This window comes from Dermacentor albipictus, chromosome 1, assembly GCF_038994185.2.
Source record: "Dermacentor albipictus isolate Rhodes 1998 colony chromosome 1, USDA_Dalb.pri_finalv2, whole genome shotgun sequence".
In the NCBI taxonomy this organism is placed as follows: Eukaryota; Metazoa; Arthropoda; class Arachnida; order Ixodida; family Ixodidae; genus Dermacentor; species Dermacentor albipictus.
This window is the reverse complement of record NC_091821.1, coordinates 452,075,459-452,099,772: the sequence shown is the minus strand read 5'-3', so window position 1 is coordinate 452,099,772 and position 24,314 is coordinate 452,075,459. Positions and strand designations below refer to the sequence as shown.

At 44.9% G+C, this 24,314-nt stretch overlaps 1 long non-coding RNA gene across 1 annotated transcript; it reads right to left on the bottom strand.

The window, feature by feature from the left end:
- Window positions 1–13,008: 13,008 nt before the first annotated feature.
- LOC139054763 (uncharacterized) lies at window positions 13,009–21,814 on the bottom strand. Its single transcript, XR_011511499.1, has 3 exons — window positions 21,397–21,814; window positions 18,896–19,008; window positions 13,009–13,132 (listed from the first exon to the last, which is right to left on the bottom strand). It is a non-coding gene; the product is annotated as an uncharacterized lncRNA (long non-coding RNA).
- Window positions 21,815–24,314: the final 2,500 nt, after the last annotated feature.

Sequence of the window (24,314 nt, the reverse complement as noted above, 5' to 3'; positions counted from 1 at the left end):
GAGTAAAGCTTTTCTTCGTATACATTCCACCATGTAGGCTCGATGAGCCCATTTTTTTTCGTACATTTTAGGGCGACAACCATGTTCTAATACTACAAATACATAGAAATGATTTTTAAAAAATTTGCAGATCCATCGCGCATGTTGTGATCTGTAAAGCAAAGTTTTCGTAAAGCGCTTACGTAAATGCTCTAAAACTAAATGCTATGCGTGCAGTTCTCGTCACTGTAAATTTTGTTTATTGTCATGTATACAATCTACAATTGCACGAAGTGTTTATACGCTGTAGCGGTCCCTACTTTATTGCCATGCTTTGTTTATGGAAATGCGTTACAGAGTTAACCCGGACTGCAAAGAGCAATTATTACAAATGCGCACTGAAACGCCGACGCAGTGGTGTCACGAACACAAAGGCCAAGTTTATTTATTTATTTATTTATATTTTTATTTAATATTACCCTCAGGGTCAGAGGCATTAGAGAGGGGAGTGGAACATACGGGAATAAATATACGATACAGGTTTTGTTCTGTTAATACAATGTTAACTAAAAAGATCAGATAAAAGCGGGAAGCAAGAAAAATTCAAGAAATTGGCCGATAACAAATATAACTACATACGTGGTTAGTGACATCGCAATACACTTGTGTTTGAAACATTATAAAACTGGGAATAGTGAGCAATAGACGTAACTTATCCCGGCAGGTGGTTCCAGTCCTCTGAGGTGCGGGGTACAAATGATTGATAATATGTTTGCGTTAAGCACGACATTATTCTCACCTTTTGGAAATGATCCAAACGAGGGGAAATGTATGTTGGAGGAAGAATCAGGTCATTGTGCAGCGCGGGACTGTAGTATATTTTGCGAAAGAGACATAGGCGACAAACTTGCAGCGACAGGCGAGTTACGCAAGCTGTAGGAACTATTTAACTAAAGTGATACTGGCAGTACGACTGTAGTTTCTTCGAATAAAGCGAACAGAGTTATTTTGGACAAGCTCAAGGGCAGAGGTTAATATAGCAGTGCTGGGGTCCCAGATGAAAGAGGCATATTCGAGTTTACTTCGTACTAAACATTTCTAAAGGAGGAGTTTTAAAGAAACAGGAGTAGATGAGAAATTGCGCCGGAGGAAAGCTAACGAGCAGTTCGCATTGCTAATTATTTTGCTAATATGAAGAGACCAACTAAGAGAGGAAGTTATGTGGACAACTAAGTAGCAATAGGATTTTACGTATTCGAGAGCGGAATTCTGGAGTAAGTAGGAAGTGAGGCAAGAAGTTGTGCGGCAGATCGTTGTGTTGAGTTCCATCAGCCAGACTTTACACCAGTTAGATATACAGTTGACATCATTTTGAAGGATGGTAACATTGTATTGGTCAATAATTTCTCGGAAAACGACGCAATCATCGGCGAATAAGTGAGTGTTAGAGGTCACGCATTCCTGCAAGTCATTAGTATAAATGAGAAACAGGACAGGGCCGAGCACTGAACCTTGGAGCCCGGCAGAATGAACTGGCCTCAACGGGGAATTAGAAGTCTTACAGACACGAACTGTGAGTTCCCGGTTAAAAATATTCAAACAAAAGGGAAGTTTCCTATCAATGTTCGATTTGCTTAATTTAAAGAGAAGTAAACTGTGGCAAACTTTTTCAAATGTGTTTGCGAACTCTAGGAAGGCACAGTCAGCTATAGAACGATGATCAAAAATTCTATGTACTTTGTGTGTAAAGGAAGCCAACTGTGTTTTGCAAGAAAGAGATCGGCGAAAAGCATGTTAAGCCTTCAAAAATAACGAGTTAACATCAAGGAATTTAGCTATATTTGTGTAAAGGACATGTTCGAGAATATTAGATGACAGGATTTTAGATTATTTTCGAGGACATGCCCGTAGAGGCAGGAATTATGCCGAGTGGTGAATGCTGAGACAAGTACGACGCGAAAGACAGATGCTACGTTGACTGTTATTTCTTGTATTCCACTATCGCCTTCGTGGCATAATGAAAATGGGCGCACAATTGCACTCGCACGTACACGTCGTCTCGTGTGTACATGAAATGCAGGCGCCTGTTCGGCAACACAGCAGTAGCAGCCCCGCCTAGGAAACATAGGGTTCACCTAGAAATCTTCGAATTGAAACGCTTTGTAATCAATTGGTATTACGGTGTAATAACTTAAATAATGATCATCCTCGCCATCCTATTGTTAAGTCCACTGCAAGGGTGAAGCTTCTCCTTACGAAATCTAATTGCCCCTGTCATTCGCGAGCTGATTCAAAATTGCGCCTGCAATTATCCTAATTTCGTCATCCCCCCTAGCTTTCTGCCTTCCTTGACTGCGTGGTGGTGGTGGTGGTGGTGAATTGTAGCGACAGGTGGGTTAAGCCTGGCGATCAAGGCCGGCAATTGCTCCGCCCGAGCGTCTCGCACAATACCACTGAAGGGTTTCACTATATGTTCTTCAAACCAGTCGCTCTTAAGAATTCGATGAGGAGACGTGAAGTTTCTTTGCGGGCTATAAGTGATCCCTCGGGAAATATAAGGTCTTGCAGGCGCGCATGTGGGAGTTCCTTGTTTTGCAGATTTTTCAGGAGAGTGTCTCTTTCATCTTGGAATTGCTGGCAGGACCACAAAAAGTGCTCAATGTCTCCTGTCTCGTTGCATGCCGTACAGTTCGGAGAATTGATTCGCCCCGTTGTAAATAACCAGGCCGGTGTATTAGCAGATCCTGTCCTTATTCGATATAGAAGTGTGGCTTCCTGTCGGTGCAATCTCTTGGTTACGCAGGGCATATGCGGTGGAACCCAAAGCGACGCAAAGTGATTTTGAATGTCAGATTTTTGCACTTGATTACTCTTTGGAGCCTTGAATTTTGGGAGGATGATAGAGTGCTGCGTATGCAAGCGCATCAGCTTTTTCGTTTCCTGAGATGCCAATGTGGGAAGGAATCCACTGAAACTTTACTGTGAAGCCTTTGTTGTTCAGTTTTTTCACGATGGCTAGTGATTTGCGTGGGAACTTGAGGGATGGCAAACCACAGTATATTTGTTGTAATGCAGCCTTTGAGTCCGTAAGGACAACCACATTCTGCGGAGGCAAAGTTGTTAGTTTGCGCACAGCAGAAGCTATTGCTACGCCTTCCACAACTGTAGACGAGGCTATACAGTCCAGACGGCCAGACCACGTATATCTTAGAGGGAGATTATAGAATGCAGCTGTGCAGCGGTCTTCGTCTGCCTTGACAGAGCCATCTGTGTATACGTGTAGGTGATTCGGGTAAGTGTTCAAATGTTCCAGGACTAATGACTTGGCTTCTGCAGTTGGGATGCAGCTCTTTGACTGCAATCGTGGTACACTTAAGTTGCATGTGGTGTCCTCGAATGTCCAAGGCGGTTCTATCCTTTCCCTCTGTCTCGAGCAGCGCAATCCTAATACGCGAAGCGTGTTCAATGCTGCATAAAAATGTGAGCGCGGCCTGTTACCTACACGTCGTAAGAGGGCTCTACCGGGCGTAAACTCAATCATAGGAGCTGGATCATCAGAGCCTGGGAAGCCTGAAGTCGTAGAGGGCGTGACTCAGCTTCGTAGAGCACTTTCTTGTTTGACGCTGGCTGAGGGACTCCAAGGCAAAGTCGGATACCTTTTCTGTGGATGGCTTCTAAGCGCTCGTAATGGCTGTCTGAGGGTGACATCAGAGGTAGCTGATACGGGATTCGACTGGTAACCAACGCTGTATGTAGTCGCAGCATCGACGTCGGGTGGTTGCCCCAGCGTATGCTAGCGACTCACTTGAGCACATGTAGCCTGGGTGACGATGACGCCACAACGTGGTCAACACCGCGGCGCCAGAGTAGCCTGTGGTCTAAGGTAACGCCCAAAAATCGGGCGTTGGTGACTTGTCGAATCTGGTATCCGTCCGAATTCAGCGTCAAGCGTGTAGATTTTCTTTTCACTCCAGGAAATAGTACGAATGATGATTTCTCTGCTGATAGTGATAATCCAATCGTTGCCAAGTGGCCCTGAATGGCTTTTACTGCTCCCTGGGCTATTCGTGCGAGGCGGCAATGCTGGTAGCCGGAGACCCATATGCAGAGATCATCGGCATATATAAATATATTCACTGCTGTTCGATGGTTTAGTACTCTTCGGAGGCTACTCATGGCAATGTTAAATAATAAGGGAGATAAAACACTCCCCTGTGGCACACCGCGAAATATACGTATTTCATTGCTCAAAGTGTCGCCAAGACTAACTCTGATGCGACGATCATTGAGGAACGTATGTATGAAGTGCAAGAGATGGCCCGTGAAGCCGACTTGCAACTGGCTGATGATGGCTCTTTGAGACACGTAGTCGTAAACCTTAGAAACATCCATGAAAACAGCAAGTGTCGACAGGCCATCCGCACTGTAATGTTCTATGTGGCTTAGCAGGTCCAGCACATTGTCTTGAGCGCTTAGACGCTGCCGAAACCTAGTCATGCACGATGGTAGTTTTCGACTCCGCTCGACATACCAAGTGAGTCTTGTGCACGCCATCTTCTCCATTAGCTTCGCTGCACACGAGGTCAGTGATACCGGTCTGTATGAGTCCAGAGCTGCAGGATTCTTTCCAGGCTTCAGAACCTGTACTATCCATGCTGCCTTCCATAAATGTGGGATAGCCCCACTGGCCCAGACTTGGTTCAAAAATGCCAGCAAATCACGCCGTCTCTCAACCGGTAGGTTAGCCAGCATCTGATTACTGATAAGGTCAGGTCCCACCGCACAGCGACGTCGGAGGCTGCTCATAGCTAGTTCCAGCTCTCTGAGTGTGAAAGGAGCATCCATTAGCGACGACGATAGCAGTGGAGGCGGGTTGGTTGTGTCGGCTGACCTTCCGGAAGATTATATTTCAGCGTAGGCATTCGCAAGACAAGCGAGTGTCTTGCCTAACTTCAATGCTAGGGCTTCAAATGGCTTGTTTGGTCGAAAGTTTTCAGCAAGGTTATTAACGACCCACCATATCCGTGGAACTGGCGTGAAGACCGATAGGCTTGCACAAAATGATGCCCATTGATCTCTTCTTAGTTTCCTTGTATAACATCGAATTACTGCGTTAATCCTGCTATATATAGTCTTCATTGGCGGGTCGCCCTTCGTCCTCATCAGCCTCCCTTCCGCTCTACTACGGGCAGCGCATAGCTTTTTGAGCTTTAGATCCGGAGCGGGGAAGTGGTCGGGTAGCTTCAGCTCACCGGTGGCGAATCTCTTGCTACGTAGCATGTCCGCGAACAGGGGCGCTATAACGTAAAACTATTCCAAACTTTTCTATTCCAATTCTGCTATCAGCCCTCCGTGATTGGTCAAAAACTTTTTTCGACCACCCCCCATTTCACCTGTCTGTCACGCGACGTTACAAAAACCGCAATACCTCCCCATCTGATATGATGTGTGCACACTGATTATGCATGATTTGACAGAAAAAAGAAAAACAGTTATTACTGATTCGACCCCTTTTCGCCATTAGCCCTCGGCTATTGGTAAAAAGTTTTCGGGCTGCACCCACTTCACCTGCCTGTCACGCGACGTCACAAAACCGCACGAACTCACCGCGTCAAAGTGACGTGTACGCGATAAAGATGCATTAATATGCCGAACAAAACTGATTTTTTTTCGGAATAGCCGCAGGCTGCCCCGTTCCGAAAGGAATAAAAGATAGCTGCCGCCGATCGCTGAGACGCTGGCTACTCGCACCTGCCGGAGAGCATGGGTGTATTTGCGTATAAAAAAACTTCTTGCGTGAGCGTGTAACGTTTTTAAGCACTTTCGACACCTTTACTACCTCATTCTGCCAACTCTTCTTTGCTGAGGGTCAATTTTAGCGTCATTCTTAAGCTTCCGTTGCATGCCGCCGCGATTTTCGACCAGCCACCACAAGCTAACTAAGGGAAAGCCGACCAATCGCAGAAGCCGGCACCACCCTCTTCATCCGGTTATCGGTTTTCAGTGCACTGGCTCTGCCCTAGTGAATCCCTCTCCACTTGAGCGTTCTCCTCGCCTCTTGTCAGCCAATTAGATACAACAAGCCGCTCAGTGTAGGCAATGTTATTCGTTTTTCACGCAAACAAAAGGGACCTCCTATGAACGAGGAGAGCGTTTGATTGGTCTGTTCAGACAACTCTATGGGTGACCGCCCGGTGCTTGCGTCGGTGGTTACGCAAATTTGACGTCAGGAAATTGGAATAGAAACATATTGGAATAGTTTTACGTTATAGGGCCCCAGGTCTCCCGATGATTCGCCTAGGCCGTCCCAGTACGTATCCCAATGCGTCACAGGTCAGGATCTTCGGCCGTTGGTTCTATATCCAGCAATGTTAACGAAGACAGGAAAATGATCACTGCCCATTCTATCTTTCCTAGTCGTTGACGATGCGAGGATGTCCGTTGAGTGTAACGTCAAGTCAATGACACTAAGAGGCTGGTGGTCGAAAAAACGTTGGCTGTTTGTTATTTGCCACGCAGAGTCCCTCGGTGTTTAAAGCACTAACAATTTGTTTTCCACGTGCATCCGTCGCCTTGTCGCCCCAGAGAGTATGGTGCGCGTTGAAGTCGCCACAATATAATCCTAGGGGCTGGGCAGTGGCTGCAGAGGTCTCTTATAATTTCTCGCTTCGAGACCTTCAGGCGAGAGCTCACATACACGGAAGCCACGCTGAGGCTTTGGTTTCCCAGCCACACTTGTACAGCAGTGACTTCCAAAGCACTGCTGCAAAGGTCTTGCACTGGTAGAACGTAATGTGGTATTTCACGTCTCACATATAGCATGGCGCTTCCGTTCGGAAATATCGGAATACTTTGGTTTCCATGTGCTACATAACCAGCAATTGATCTGGAACTTGGAAGACCAGCCTCGGACAGGGCCAACATCGGCACAGGCATGTTACGCAAGAAAAGCGAGAGTTCAGGTAAATGGCACGCAAGACCCGCACAGTTCCATTGCATAATAAGTGGCACCTGTGGACGAGATGGTGAACATTCTGTCCTGACCGCATCCATATTGATAGGTGCTTTAAAAGGAGGCAGAGCTGAGAATCACTGACTCGAGAGCCAGGACTACTTCGAGCATTTCCTTCATTGAGCTCGCCGGCATCTCCTTTATGTGTGATTGCAAGGCCTTGAAGAGAGCACGTAGCACCTGCTGGCAGCCCTCCTGTGGTGTGTTTTCATCGCAACGCAATTGGGGTCGCTGCAGTACAGACACATAACTTCGCTGTTCCAGTTGTTCAGCAGTCTTCTCGTCTACGGGGCCTCTGTTTATGGATTTGACTGTTTTGGCCGGTCCGCTGCGCGATGGCACCACTGTGTCCTGGATTCCTGGAAAAGGCTTATGGCTTGGAAAATCAGTTTTACTCTTTCAGCTCCATATCATTTCGTCCGACTCTCTTTGACTTTCTGTCTTTTTCTTCGTCGTATTTTTGTCATCGTTTCCTGTTGGCCCCAAGATAAATGTTTTCTTACGCTTTATTGCCGCTGCCCGCACAGGACACTTGCTATAGCTAGCTGGATGACCACCACTACAGTTTACACATAGAAAGTTCTCTCTGCACGCGCGTGTTTTGAAATCATGGGGTCCTCCACATCTCTTACACCGCTGCTCACCACGGCAGTACTTGGCCACATGTCCATAGCGCTGACACTTGAAGCACCGAGGTGGTGTCTCAACGTAGTCAATGGTCTCATATCTTGTGAAGCCCAAGTTGATCTTCTTTGGGCTGTCTGTATTTGGAGCGAACGGAAGAACCACGGAGCTGGTTCGCCGAGACTCCCAATCGGTTTCGGAAATTTGGACGCGTCGCGTGACTCTCCTTGCAAGGTAGACTCCTTGTGGTTTTAGGTATAGCAACAGTTCCTCGTCAGTGTACCACTTCGGTACTCCTCTAATAATGCACGTGTTTTGCAGGTACGAATTGGGCACTCGTGCTGAGATTGCAGTCCCTGAGATTGACTAGCAGCTGAGAAGGGAATTCACATGCTCTTCTGTCTGTACATCTAGAAGCAGGGCTCCCTGAGCAGTAAATCGGCTCCTAACTGGCGATGCGCCAAGAATTTTTTCAATTTTTGTAGACAGAACAATGGGATTCACTTTTATGCGAAGCATATTACGAGAGCTCAACCCAGCTCCTCAGGCGCGGCGGTGTCGCCTTCAATACCACGTGACACCGTGACGTCACGACAGAGGAGAAAGGGGGCTCCAACTCGCGCCGTCGCGGTGGTATATAAGTAGCTGCGCTTGCCTCTGCTAGCGTAGCTAGCCTCTGCTAGACACTCACGAGGTGAGATGCCTCCTAGAGACAGAGCTGCTCGTTGGAATGAGAAGCGAAGGTTGCGGCGTGCTGCAGAGACTGATTTTCTAGGTGGCTTTGGCTCAACTCTTGCAAGATGGGCTGGATGGGAATCGAACCAGGGTCTCCGGAGTGTGAGACGGAGACGCTACCACTGAGCCACGAGTACGATGTTTAAAAGCGGTACAAAACCGCGTCTAGTGAATGCTGTGTTGCCTTAGAAACGAGCTGTTTCTAAGGCTCAGGCATGTGTCGCTTGCTCAGGCGCACATTTCGTTGCCACGCCGAACGCTGCGTTGCTCGACGCTCACCGCATCCGATGCGGGGCGCGTAGTCGCTGCGCCGTAGCACATTGTCTTACACCCCTTGGCGGGTCGACGGGAACGCTGTCGCGTTCCACTCTTGAAGGCGAAGCAGAGTAACGCATGAGTGGTTTATTCGTCTAGCCGAGCCAAATATAGCCAAGCAACAGCAGTTCACCACGCTAAACAGTGGTTCAACAACTAAAATAAAGGCTAGTATGCTTCGCATCCTGGGCTTAACCTTAGCTAAGCCACAGCCATTTTTTTCAGGTCGGCTCCTTCTGTGGCAGGCGTAACAATCACTGGGATTCCGACGGTCCTCTTCTTGCGGTGACGCACAAGCCTGAAGCCTTCACCGTCCAGATCTGTGATGTCAGCTATGTCACAAACATCAATAAGCGTGGACTCGTCGTCTGTTTCTGCAGCCTTGTATCGCTTACAGTCATGGTTGCTCTCGGGGTCAGTCGGTGGCCTCTGGCCCGGTGTCAGGTCAGGCGTAGCCATGACGGAGCTCTCGCCGCTACCAGATCGGGCTCTTCTGCAGGCTCCTATCGAAGCGACGGGAGGCGAAAACACCCCCGGCCTCCGGTAGGAAAGGTACCTTGGCGAGTCGTCCAACGTCTTCGACAAATCTATTTTACAAAACGTCGAAAAAATTCAAAAACACTAGGGAGCGAGACAGCAGTGCGACTGTGTCGAACCAAACTTCTTCTTCCTTGACTGCACTTCCCTTCCCTAGATACTCATTCTGTATCTCTAATGGTGCACCGCGTATCTAGCCTACGCAAATACATAGCATGCCCAGCTCCAATTTTTTTCTTCTAATTATCAACTAGAATATCGGCTATCCCCGTTTTTTCTCTAATCGACACCGCTCTATTCCCATCTTATAACGTTAGCCCTAACATTTTTGGCTCCATCGTACTTGCATAATGTACTTGCGACACACTACATGCTCGTCTCTTTTTCTTTACCCTTGCTTTCCTCATTTACAGCAAAAAAAGTGACCCACTTCCGAGAAACGGGAAGATAAACGGGTGATTCATCTTCTCCCTTCCCGTGACAGGTTGACGGGATATGTTGGTCAGCCACAGAAAAACGAGCCGTGGGAAAAGGCGCACGTGTCACAGTCTCCCTAAAGAGTGAAGGCAGGCAGAAACTTGATTGATGTGTGTTTATGAACACATAACGTTACAGTGTATTAAAAAAAAAGACGTGGCGGAATGATAGGAACAAGAAGGTGCTATTGTGTTATTTCAGTTGACGTGTCTTTTTGTTTGGTGGCTAAAAGACGGAGCGCATCGGGGTATTATTGTTTCTACCTCAACACAAGCAGTCCATCGAAGTTGCAGACTTCTTAGAATCTCAGTAAAAAAACTGATATCAGGTCATTTAGAAGGGACAGATGGACGTTTGTTTCCGCGAATAGCATTTTTTCCTACTGTAATTGTTTTGAGGCTATCTATCTATCTATCTATCTATCTATCTATCTATCTATCTATCTATCTATCTATCTATCTATCTATCTATCTATCTATCTATCTATCTATCTATCTATCTATCTATCTATCTATCTATCTATCTATCTATCTATCTATCTAGCCTGGTACGCCGAGCTATGGTTCTAGTTGTCTATCTGATTGGGCCAACAGGTGCGAGTATTTGCTCGTTGTCGTGATGTCATCGCCTTCGTTTAATTGTAGTCATTCCAGCTTCGTGATATTTTATTTTCATCATGCCGCCGTCGTGCCTCCTTCTACTACGACCAAGTGACCCAAGTTGTCTAAGAACTTGGGCTACAATATATAGTTTCGTGGTCGTGATGCCGTTGTGCTTCTTGTGTCGTCGTCATTCCAGCTTTGTCATCCAACTCTCATCACGCCGCCGTTGTCACACCATCGTCGTCATACAGTCGTCACGCATTTCTTGTCGCACCGCCATTGCGATGCCATCGCGGCTGTTCGATCGCCATGAATCCACCTTCAGGGTCTGATTCTCGTCGTACAGTCTCCTTCATGCCAGCTACTCTGACGCCGTGGTCCGAGTTGTCTAATTGCTTGGGTCACTATATGTACAGTCGCGGACAGAATATTATGGACAATGAAATCTAAGAAAAAGCTGAATATCTCCGCAACCTCACAACGCAATCTGGTATTTGCATTTTGGACCTCGACTAGAATATGATAACAACGTTGTCGCGGGCAGTTTTACTGGTTACTGCTAGAGGCTGCTCGGGAATTAAACGTTTTCGGAGATTCCGTGGTCCATTTTATTCTGTCCGCGACTGTACGTTCGTGGTCGTGATGCCGCCTTGTCCGCTGCATTGTCGACATTCCTGCTTTGCCATCGGAATCTCGTCACGCAGTCCTCGTCACACAGTCATCGTTATACCGTCGTGGTAACGCGGTCTTCTTATCATTGCCATCACTTCGGTAACGTGATCTGATCATTATACCACTTTCGTCATACCGCCTTCGTCGTTCTATCGACGTCGTCATTTCTTAGTGATTGTATGATAATCGTACTGTCGTCTCTACGTCATGACTGGGTCACCGCTGTCATGCCTTGGTCATCAGGCAGTCGCTATCCTGAAACCGTTGTCAGATCTTCGTCGTCATGCCATCGTGGTTGTGCCATCGTCGTCACTTCAGCTTTGTCATTAAACTCTTGTAATCCTGACATTGTCACGCCATCCCTGTCATGCACGTTTCATGATACAGTCATCTTCGCGCCATTGTCATCATACACTCGTCGTCATGCCATTGTGATGTTGCCGTTGTCATGTTATCGTCATTGTTCTGTCGTCGGGATGCTGCGTTAGTGATTCCGTCATCATCATCGCAAATTCGACATCCGACTCTCGTCATGCCCTCATCGTGAACCGTCGCCGTTAAAATTCACCGGCAAACCATTGCCGTGAAGCCATCGTCGCCAGGCTGTAATTTTGCCCGCGTAATTATTTAGTAACGCAATTCCATTGTCGTCGTGCCTCCGTAGTCGTCATATCACTTTCGTTGATCTATTGACGCCGTTCCTTGTTTGTCATTCCATAGTAATCATTATGACTTCAATCAGTCATGATTAAGCCGCTGTCATGTGATCACCGTCACTGCGTTGTCGCCATTCCAGTACCTTCATCTGGTCGTCATCATGCCGTCGTCGTCACTCCATCACCATCGTGCAGCCGTCGTCATCTCAACAGCCTCATGTTGTCGTCACACTGTGGTTATTACACCATCTTCATAATTTAGATACGGAAATCACATTCATCGTGCTGCCGTCGTTATACCGCATTTAGCGTTCCGTAGATATCACTTCGGCCTTCAATCGTCATTGCTTCGCAGTGATAGGCAAACGGGTGCGATTGCAAAGTGCGACGATATCAAAGCATGTGGCCCACAGCGGAAGCAAAGGGAGTCTCAGAAGTAGGCCTACACTTGTTAAGTAAACGTGTAGGAATACGGTGTGAAGCTACATGGCCCGATTGCTATTCGTATTACCGTGGATTGTTATCCTGATATGAGTCGTGTCGTAATTTTTGCATATTGAACAAAGCAAGCATATTTTATGAGCAATATTCACAATAAAGACTTGCCAAGTTCAAGCATAAAAACATGAGCGCCGCTCATGTTTTTACATGAGCGATGCTCATGTAACATGAGCCCAAATATGTTGTTCCCACATTCAGCAAAGTTCAAGAGATGATTTGTAAAGCAACCGATAAGAGAGAAGTGTAAGACCTATGCACTCTGTATGGTCTCGTCCTCCCACCCACTATTCACCGCCACTACAAGCACTGAAGTGCTGAGGCAGTCTGAAACACAGCTGACCAAATGATCGTCTGAAATTGCAACCGCTTGTCTGTTTATAATCGGAAGAACTTCGGCATCTTGCTTAAAGTGTGCCTACCTAGCAGAACCCTATTGAAAAAATATGTATGAGAATTTCACGAGAACATCTGTACGCTATTATTGCTCCGTAGACTCGACGACGTCGTACATCACATGTGTACGAGTGGACATCGTCAATGAACGAGATCGTTCTCGTGTGGGTATATTAAACGAGATTATTCTCGCATAGCTGTGCTTGACGAGATAGTTCTCGCACGGCGATGCGAAACGATATCGTTCTCGTTTGTGTATGCTACATGAAAATGTTCTCATTCAGCTATGCAAAATGACACCATTCTTGTTTAGCTGCATTCTACAAGTGTTCGCATTTGTGTTGAATGTATCATTTGTGTTGAATGTTCTTTTGTTCATGCAATATTTTTGGTGAAGTTCCACACAGTAACACATTCTGCCAACATTGCAGCGATTAATTTCGATCACGTGAGTCGGCCGATGTGCCAGCTCAGAGACAAAGAGGACACTTTTTAGGGCCCACAATTAACACAAACCATCTTTATTTTGTATTCCGAAGCATCGTGGCCAGGTGCTTGTTCAGGTCCTTCAGCCTCCTTGCCTCCGTATCCACAGTGTTCGGCGTTTTTGAAACAGTGCTCGTATGCATCTGCACAAAAATGTAAACAAAGCAGCCGGCCCTGTTAGATTACAACAAGCCATTGGAACTGACATGCACAATAGGTAGCTCCACTGCATAACTGATTTGGCGGGTTCTTGCATGATATTGTGTGTAAAGCGTGAACATCTCACAGAGAAACAGGAAAAAGAGAACACGGAGGCTCATGAGTTTTCTACCTACGTAAATTGATATTTCAAGATTAACCACAGCAGTTGAAAGCAAGTGCTCGTCCTCGCATTGTCTTGTTCTCGTCTCTGTTAAATGTTCGTGTTTCACAAAGAATAGAAATGGCTGCAGAATTGCAATACAAGACCACTGAAATAGTCTAATACTTTTCCACAAGTATTTTACATTAAATGAACAAGTATAACCAGCACAATGCGTTGGCGGGCTAGTTGGTGCGAATCCATGAATACTTTGTTTAGCGCGAAACGACACACACAAGAAAGACGACAGGACAAGGCGCTACTCTGAACTGACAGCATTTTATTGCGTCACTCCTTTATAGACCGCTCAAACCAAAGGAACATGCGCAGTGAGCACCATGCGGTGGAGCCACCAACAACATCCGATCCAAAGAGCGCACTCATGCGACAGAATCCAAAAAACCAAATTCAGCGCTGTACAAAGTTAAGGAAAGCACACTACTGCACTGCGACTCCAATGACTTAATGAAAAATGCTTCCGATAACTCTCGGGCGGTGGTGTCACGGCTCTTTTTCAAGATCGTGGTATCAGAAAACATGGGTTTGCATTTGGACGTTTTACAATGCTGAGCCAAATGGGAACCTTTGCCTGTTGCTATGGATCATGTATGGCTTATGTTCTCTAAGGCGCTCGTTAACACAGCGGCCTGACTGCCCTACATACACTTTGCCACATGACAAGGGAATCTTATATAAACGACACCGACGCTGCATTCTACAAACTTCACATAGCTCTTTTCACAATCAGGTTTTTTACTTATTTTAGAAATACGGCAGCACAACATTGACAGTTTCTGAGGAGCGGAAAACACTACCGGAATTTGGTATTTAGTGGCGACATTCTTTAGATTGTGAGCCACTCTGTGGCAATACGGTACAACTTCAGGCCTCTTCTTTTGTGTGATGCAGTTACTTTTGTGCCGCTTCCCTTTCAGTTTCTGAAGCAATACTTCCGAGACTGATGTTACCACCACACTTGGGTAACCAGCAGTCTGCAGCCTATTTAACTGTGCAATGAAACTCATGTTCGCAGAGTGATGACAAGATTGCATTAAGGAAGATTCTAAACACATCAAAGCAATGGCGCGTTTCACAGTCTTTGAGTGCGCAGACGCATAAGGTAAAAGTTCCTTACGTGCGCGTGGCGAGTACATCCGACAGGCGTGGCCTGTTTGTAAGGATAGCTGCAAATCTAAAAACTGGAGTTTACCGTCCCTAGATAGCTCATGTGTGAAAGTTAAACCTTTGCCATTGTCATTGAAAAGTGTTAAAATATCAGCTACCGTCACGGAGCATTCGTTGTTGGTCTGTTTTATCACAACAAGAAAATCGTCAACATATCTAAAAATTTGAACCGAGTCATTGTTTAAGGCACTCTTAAGAGTGCGGTCGACAAAAGATAAAAAAATATTACAAAGAGCAGGCGCCACACATGAACCAATACACACACCATTTTTCTGGATAAAAAGGTTATTTTCGAACAGGATAAAAGTTGCACTTAAATAAAATTCAAGAAGGGACATGAAACCTTCTGAAGACAACCCGGTGGCATTGCAAAAATCTACCTCGCCACTTTCTTCGATGCACGTCATCACACTGCGAAATAGCTCATCATGCGGTATTGAATAGTAAAGATCTTCGACATCAACAGAAAAAATGTCGGCTACTGAATGGTTGTCTTCCAGAAAGGAAACAACATCGAAAGAATCCTTTATGCCATAAGGATCATCAATAGTTAAATGCTTCAACTGTTTTTGCAAAAAGCGGCTAACCAAAACCTGCCAATAGTTGTTTTCACTGACTATTGTACGGAAAGGCACATCCGGTTTGTGTGTTCTTGCAGTGAAAAAAAAACATCTAAAGCAAGTACCTTACATTGTTTACCATCTTTCACAATCTTGGTGAGGCCTATATTTTCCAACAAAGAAATGGCTTTGCGTTTTACCTTCTGAGCTTTCTCATTTGCCAGAATGAAGTGTTTGTTGACAGCCTCAATGGCTTTTTTGTTGAAGACAGCAGACGGAGCTATCACAAACCCGCCCTCTTTGTCACTCAGTAACAGCCGCAGTTCATTGTCTCTAAAGAAAGATACTGTCCTTTTGATCACAGCTGTCGAAGGTGGCGCGCTCCCAGTGGCGGTCCTACGAAGGTTGTCCACCCTATCGAGGAGGCACCGCTCCTGGTCCTCTAGTTCTGCTTTCCTTGCGATGCGCCTGTTCAAAGCCAGTAGCTCATGTGCAGGAATTCTTGGTTCCGTGCTGTACTTCGGCCCATTCTTTAGCAATGCAGCAACTTCGTCAGGAAGCCTGACGTCACCGAGTACCTGGAAACCAGTGGTGACCGGTTGCGTTTTTTCCTTTCTGCACGGTAGTCTGGACCGGAGGAGTAGCAGCAGCTGTGTCCACCAGAATTCTGTAGTCCAAGTTGATAGAAGTCTGTAGAAACGAAACTTCTTCTAGGCCACAATAGGTGCATCGCGCGAGTAGCACACAGCTCTCAACCAGTCGTACAGAAGGCGTACCTGCCCCCAAATTTCAGAACGAAGAATCCGACACATTCGCCACACGTGACCGACGGAAGGCCTGACGTTCCCGAAGAGACTCGCCACATCTTGAGGAACATGTCCATTCTTCATGCAGAACGTAAGCATCCTTGCACGGCACACAGCAAAAGCTATGTGACTGACGAGAACAGCAGGATCAGGAGACAAATATCAGTGGGCCCTGATATTTGTGTGTCTGTGTCATAGGCCTCACCAAGATTGTGAAAGATGTAAAACAATGTAAGCTACTTGCTTTAGAGGTTTTTTCACTGCAAAAACGCACAAACCGGATGTGCCTTTCCGTACAATAGTCAGTGAAAACAACTGTTGGCAGGTTTTGGTTAGCCGCTTTTTGCAAAAACAGTTTAATCATTTAACTATTGACGATCCTTATGGCATAAAGGATTCTTTCGATGTTGTTTCCTTTCTGGAAGACAACCATTCATTAGCCAACATTTTTTCTGTTGACGTCGAAGATCTTTACGATTCTATACCGCATGATGAGCTATTTCGCAGTGTGATGATGTGCATCGAAGAAAGTGGCGAGGTAGATTTTTGCAATGCCACCGGGTTATCTTCGGAAAGTTTCATGTCCCTTCTTGAATTTTATTGAAGTGCAACTTTTATCCTGTTCGAAAATAACCTTTTTATCCAGAAAAATGGTGTGTGTATTGGTTCATGTGTGGCGCCTGCTCTTTGTAATATTTTTTTATCTTTTGTCGACCGCGCTCTTAAGAGTGCCTTAAACAATGACTCGGTTCAAATTGTTAGATATGTTGACAATTTTCTTGTTGTGATAAAACAGACTAACAACGAATGCTCCGTGACGGTAGCTGATATTTTAACACTTTTCAATGACAATGGCAAAGGTTTAACTTTCACACATGAGCTATCTAGGGACGGTAAACTCCAGTTTTTAGATTTGCAGCTATCCTTACAAACAGGCCACGCCTGTCAGATGTACTCGCCACGCGCACGTAAGGAACTTTTACCTTACGCGTCTGCGCACTCAAAGACTGTGAAACGCGCCATTGCTTTGATGTGTTTAGAATCTTCCTTTATGCAATCTTGTCATCACTCTGCGAACATGAGTTTCATTGCACAGTTAAATAGGCTGCAGGCTGCTGGTTACCCAAGTGTGGTGGTGACGTCAGTCTCGGAGGTATTGCTTCAGAAAGTGAAAGGGAAGCGGCACAAAAGTAACTGCATCACACAAAAGAAGAGGCCTGAAGTTGTGCCGTATTGCCACAGAGTGGCTCACAATCTAAAGAATGTCGCCACTAAATACCAAATTCCGGTAGTGTTTTCCGCTCCTCAGAAACTGTCAATGTCGTGCAGCCGTATTTCTAAAACAAGTAAAAAACCTGATTGTGAAAAGAACCACGTGAAGTTTGTAGAATGCAGCGTCAGTGTCGTTTATAAGATTCCCTTGTCATGTGGCAAAGTGTATGTAGGGCAGCCAGGCCGCTGTGTTAACGAGCGCCTTAGAGAACATGAGCGATCCATACCAACAGGCACAGGTTCCCATTTGGCTCAGCATTGTAAAACATGCAAATGCAAACCCATGTTTCGTGATACCACGATTTTGAAAAAGAGCCGTGACACCACCGCCCGAGAGTTATCGGAAGCATTTTTCATTAAGTCACTGGAGTCACAGTGCATTAGTGTGCCTTCCTTAACCTAGTAAAGCACTGAATTTGGTTTTTTGGATTCTGTCACATGAGTGCGCTCTTTGGATCGGATGTTGGTGGTGGCTTCACCGCATTGTGCTCACTGCGCATGTTCCTCTGGTTTGAGCGGTCTATAAAGGAGTGACGCAATAAAATGATGTCAGTTGAGAGTAGCGCCTTGTCCTGTCGTCTTGTGTGTGTCGTTTTGCGCTAAACAAAGTATTCATGAAGCATAACCAGCTCATGCAAGTGAATACACAGATTTCACAGCTTTTTGCTACCGCACTGCGGAATATGCAGATGGAAAACACTGCATAGATGCCAGTGCAGAATTGTTTATAGGAAAGATTAATGCACCTTTAATACCACTATAGAAACTAAATGACAGGTTTTGTTAGCATGTTAGAGCACTCAATATGACCAGCTTCTATTACATAACATTTCAGCTGCTGTCTGGCCCTGCTCCCGATACTGCACTGGTCAAACATAGGTGCAACCACACTCTTCAATGGCTTTTTGTATTATTGCGTCAGCTTTTTAAGGCTAATTAACCCCCCCCCCCCCCAGTTATCTGGGAGCCGTTGCATCACAGTGACGACAGCCGAGACAAGGATCTGTTTGTACGACAAGGTTAATCTTCCTCTTTTGCTTACTTAAACCTCCCCTCACTTTACTAATTATGTGGCACAGCAACACAATTGTTATATGCCGCCTCTTTAAAAATGCCTAATTTATTGTACAGGCAGAAATAGCTTCGCTAACCGCAGCACTACTCAATTTTCATTAAAAAGAATATCTTACTCCTGAAGCAGTGCAACAACTACAGCTACCAAACTGGTTGTTTGCTGGTGCAAAATATTAATAAGCTTACCGGCTAATGTAAAAACTACAATATTTTTATCGTCATATCAGCATTCATAGTATCCATGTCATGTGTCGCATTCGCAGTTGTGCAAGCAACATGCATTGCCGATTTATCTGTTAGCATTGCCCTTTCGCTTCTCGCTTGATATTGCTGGGCAAGCAGTCAAACTGGATAGTTAAGACACTGCCTGTCACCTCCTTACCTTCCTTATGAATTGTGCATTAAATGAGGATTTTTTCTTGGTGAAACAGTTCTAGTTTGAGGCCTAAACAAGCTCCAATGGAGTTTGCATTTAAGGAGTGTAACCATCCTCTGAAAACATGTACATGAGGAACACTGCAGAAAGAGCACTTCAAAAAAAGAACACGAGTGTATTTATCCCCAAGGCCAAACCTTGTGTCTTCTTAAATATTTATCAAGTCAAACTCAAAATTGGTACTGAGGTGCAAGGTGTCCACAACATATTACCTTGTGAAAGCACAGTGGTGCCTGGATGTTGTGGGACCAGCTCGGACGTGGAGATCAGCACTGATCAGCAACACTGCAGTCTCCTTACAGCTTTTCTGCAGGCCCAGCCACACCTGCAATAAAACAAGTGAGCTTGGTGCCACAAAGTACTGTATTTACTCGCATAATGATCGCATTTTCTTGTAAAAAAAAATGGTCACAAATTCAGGTGTGTGATCATTATGCCGGTTAAATTTCCCGCAAAAAGAATTTTTTTCATCCCGCGTTTGCTGCGGGATGGCAATAGGTCAAGAAATAAGTGGCTGCCACTGTATGTAGTGCGGGACACCGAAACAAAAGTGGCGGCCAGCATAGCAAGCTGAAAACACCAAATGCGCCGAACGCGATTTTTTTTTCTCTCGAGTACATTACTTGCATTGAAAGTTTCTTCCATATCAGTAATGAATAATATCGTTAATATCGGTAAGTTTGTGGCAATAACGTCGCCATGTCCACTATGAGGGGGCAGAAACAGATGGGCACGCTTAGCTGCCAGTGACATAGAAAGACACGGCGGGCATGCTGCAGAAACTGCGGCATTTGTCTTCACTACTATCCTAATACAGCACGTTTGTGCTAAGGGTGGGCAAATATCTTAGCTGTGTTACAAGTGTCGGCGTATGGATAGGGTACACTTCTAACGTATCAGTGTAAATGTGGCTGCTATTGTTGCCGCTCGTGATTTGTTGCGTGCCCACGAGTGCAGATGAGAAGAATCGAAAGGCATCTTTTTTGTTGCTGTTGACCACAACCATTACAAAGCCTACACATAATAAAGGCAATTTTGGTTGTAGCTTTTTTGTCATGGAAGTGCGGAAAGTAATGAAAGGAATGAAAACGAGCATCTGCTTAAAAATGTTTGGTGCGTGCAGACCACTTGGTTTATCTTGAAGAGTTGTTCGCGTAGCATTCGACAGATGGTAAGCGCGATCATTAATAGCTAGACTTGGCACATGACATATCGCTGCAGCAAGTTAGGGGTGCAATCATTACACAGGAAATAAAAAAAATCGAATTTGGATGACAAAATTCAGGGCTGCGATCATTACGTGAGTGCGATCATTATGAGAGTAAATACGGTAAATATAGAAAGTGAGACTGTGAACAAAGCAATACTTATTAGGTATGAAATGCTGATATTCGCCCGTAGAAAGCTTTAAGTAACAAAGCCTGCAAGATAAGAAAAATGCAATGTATGGGCCATCTGTACAAGAACATTAATCAAAGGTCCCTTCATTTTTTAGTCCCTTCTCCTCCTCATGCATAGATGGCAGTCAGGTTAAGTAAACTGGACCAGATTGCCACATAGTGTAAGCAAAGGTGGTCACTTTGTGGGCCAATTATGATGCAATAGCACAACATGCATCCCTACAGTTGTTTTAATGTGTTCCGTAATGCTAGCCACCTTGTAGGCCCTACAGTGTCAAAGCATCCATAACTTTAACAGCGTTACCCAGTAGGGATAACCAATAAGTGTTCACAGCAGCACAACTCAGCATATCTATCAGGAGGCTTTCGTTACACTTTTACAATTCTCCTCTTATGGCTTCATCCCAATTTTTGTCAATACAAGCTTGAAGCCTCTGCACAATCTGAATGCACCAGGGCACTATAAAAAATACCACATCTTCCTAACCAATTCCATGTTTAATATAAGACTGGGAAGTTCACTATCATGTGCAGAACAAGCCAAATTGTTCTGGAATCAAGTAATCTTCCACTACCTGTGAAAAAAAAGCATGCAAGAAAGAGTACGTCGAGCACAGGGGTGTTGATGGATATTAAATACCACTGTCGTGCAGTAGACACCATGTCAACAAAACAGGCCAATGTATAAATGACTGGATCTGCAAACATGTCAACTGAATGCTCAGGTCTTTTGGTGGTGCAAAGCTCACTTGCATTATTTTGTTTGAAAACTATGCAACTGTGGCAATGTGTTACGAGCATAGGGCTGGCAAGATTTGTGAGCCTTTCCTTACATGTGTTACAGAGAATCTGCGAGTTGGCTCGCCCTCCAGTGGATTATCAGATAGCAAGACTGCTTATTTATCATTGTAAAACAAGTGTCATAGTAGCCATGCTTCTTTTCGCAGTTGTGTGAGCAACATACATTGTCGATTTATCTGTTCTTGCCCTTTCACCTCTCACTTTATATTGCTCTGCAAGCAGTAAAATTGGATGGCTGTTAGACTGTTATGTCCTGTCACCTCCTCACCTTTCTTATGAATTGTGCATTAAATAAGGCTTTTTTCTTGGTGAAAGAGTGCTACTTTAAGGCATAAACAAGTTCCATGGCAGTTTGCATTTAAGCATCCTCTGAAAACATGTACATGAGGAACACTGCAAGAAGAACGCTTAAAAAAAAGAACACGAGTGTATTTATCACCAAGGCCAACCCTTGTGTCTTAGCATATTTCTCGAAACTGATACTGAGGTGCAAGGTGTCTATATCATATTACCTTGTCAATGAAGCAAAGCACAGTGGTGCCTGGATGTTGTGGGACCAGCTCGGACGTGGAGATCAGCACTGATCAGCAACACAGTAGTCTGCTTACTCTTTCTGCAGGCCCAGCCACACTTGCATTAAAACAAGTGAGCTTAGTCTCACAAAAGTATAATATAAAAAGTGACACTGTGAACTAAGTAATTCTTATTAGGTATAAATAGGAATGAAATGATATTCGCCCATAGAAAGCTTTGAGTTAACAAAGCATGCGAGATAAGAAAAGTGCAATGTATGAGCCATCTGTGCAAAAACATAAATCGAAGGTCCCTTTTTTCGCTTCTCTCCTCGTTTTCGTGCATAGATGGCAGACAGGTTAAGTAAACTGGACCAGACTGCCACGTAGCGTAAGCAAAGGTGGTCACTTCTTCGGGGAGCAGCTTGTAGGCTGCTTCTTGAAAGAGTATTAGAAAATGCTAATAATGCATATATGCATTATTCACAAGAGGCCTTGTTTCTCTCAGAATGCCACAGCCAATCACATATGTCAAACTGACCATTTTAAAATGCATGAAAAGTACAGCATAGCTTTGAGGGTACCCCAAACTACTGAAATTCACATCAGCCAAGTTCAGCAGACAACACCATAATCAAGCCTCTAGAAGTTGTGCATATTATTGCAAGTTGACAGAATAATGAGGAAGAGAAGGTGAGGGAGATGGTGCCACTATAGCATAGTTCAAACTCTATCCCACATCATGTGCAGAAGGGCAAAGAATGCGCAGCTTTCAGTTATACTCTCACCTGTGACAACTGCACCAGGTTTACTGACATGCGTAACAAGCAGTATGTGATACCACGTTATTGCATCCTGCAACTGATGTGACATCAGAGATCAGCTTCAAGCTTGACGCTAAGCTATACTAGGGACACATAATGAACTGGCTACATTAAAATCTAAAGCAAAAGTGTTGAACATTGTTTGCCAGCCTGTGCACTTCATATTTTACAAAAATTCTAGACAGAAATCCTGTGTTGGAAAGACAGCACGCACTTTCCTAAAGCTTTCTCTCAGCATCCACACTTTTCTATGCATACATTATTAACCATTATTTACCTTGACACACTGTACACAAGCAGCACACTTGGAAAAGCAGAAACTAACATGTTTTTAGATCAGTGAGTTTTTCTCAGTGCTTTTGTTGCTGCAAACTTAGCCTGCTTCTGGAACGTATCTTAATGAACTTACCTAAAGCAAGTGTCCCTTTGCTAATTTTATTAGGGATTTTTCATTGCTAGCAATTAAGAAAGCAAAGCGCCAGGACTATTTTTTACGTGCATTTTCGCAATCCTATGCCACCCCATTTCTCAGCAGCTTTAGAACATCTTCACTAATAAAACTTCGTTCTCATTACTTAATGGAACATTAGTAAAATTGTAGAATAGCAAGAATTTATAAATTGCATGAGAGACTCAGAAAAGTTGACAGGTGCCAAATACACAAACAGACCCTAGAACACATAAATGGCTGTGACCGTTTAGTACGTACCTTGTCAAAGCAGGCAGATCAGGTGCTTTGTCGTGCTGTTCAAGCTGCATAGTGCCGCAGCCTATGTGGTGCAGAGATGCCTCCGTCTCAGGAAATTGTGACATCCCTAAACAATAAATGTTCAGTTTATTGTAATCACTGCTGAAACTGCAAACTTGTGATTTGACAACATCGCGTCAAATTGGGGAAAGCTCTCGTACAGCCAGCTACATGAAGCTGCATCCGCTTAGAGAAATTAAATATTTCATTCTTACATCACAGGCGGTTATTCAACGTGTCAAAGGCACGAAAACAAACAACACTAAACACAAGAAATACAGGTTGCCTTGGCGACAACCTATAAGCATCAAAGTTTGCATCCAAGCTAAAATCTTCTCACGAGTCAGATCATTTGGATGCCGTCGCGCGTTAACGTTAGCTGTGAAAACATCTGCGCAACACATCAACGTACTTCTAGAATTGTCTATACGATTTCTTGCTGAGAAATTACGTATAGAAGCAGTGACATTTCCTGCTTGAATTTTTTTGCCCGTTCAGACGAAGCGATGACCCGGCGCTAGCATACTTCATAACAAAAAGAAAATAAACAATAGATGAAGCACTTAGAACATTAACCTCGGGGTAATTTTCGTGAAACTTTTTGCTAAATGTGCACTCCGATATCGAACGAACATTAGGAAATCACTGTTATTGTTCTTGTAGCTGTACTAATCATCTTCTGCTGCGCATGACAAGGTACAGTGCTCACGGAATGAAACGCGACACGGAGCATTTAGTAAAGCCCTGCAAACGTGCAAAGTACGCGAGAGAACCATGTCATGTCGCAAGGAATTTGGTGACCAAAGGTGACGAGGACTCCGATGTACGTGTACGCACCAAAATTACGTCGATGTGACACGAACTACAGCCGGTGAAAACGAATATATGCGCATTACTAAGCCCTAAATTGACGCGTTTCATTCCGTGAGCACTGTACACTACATGAACCATAAGAATGCGCAAGGCGCCCGACTTACCGTCTGAGGCGAGCGCTCCTTCGTGTCCGTTCACGCCGCATCGACTGCACCAACAGTCCGTCCAGCGTAGTGTTGAATTGCGGTGAACTACAGCACGCGATAGCACAACTATCAACACATTCTTCCGTGCACTGTGACCCGATGCGGGAGCGGCGAGACAAAGAAGCGCGAATTGACCGCACTACGATAATCAACAACGGCGCACCGCAAGAAACATACAGCGAGCTAATAGCGTTGCACAGGCCCCAGGGCTTAGTGATCGTTAATTCACACAAAAAAAGGAGCACATGTTCTCTAAGCACCGCGTAAATATGATCAAACGATCAGCACCACATCGGCCGCCCGCCGCAACAACGCCTAGAGAGCGAT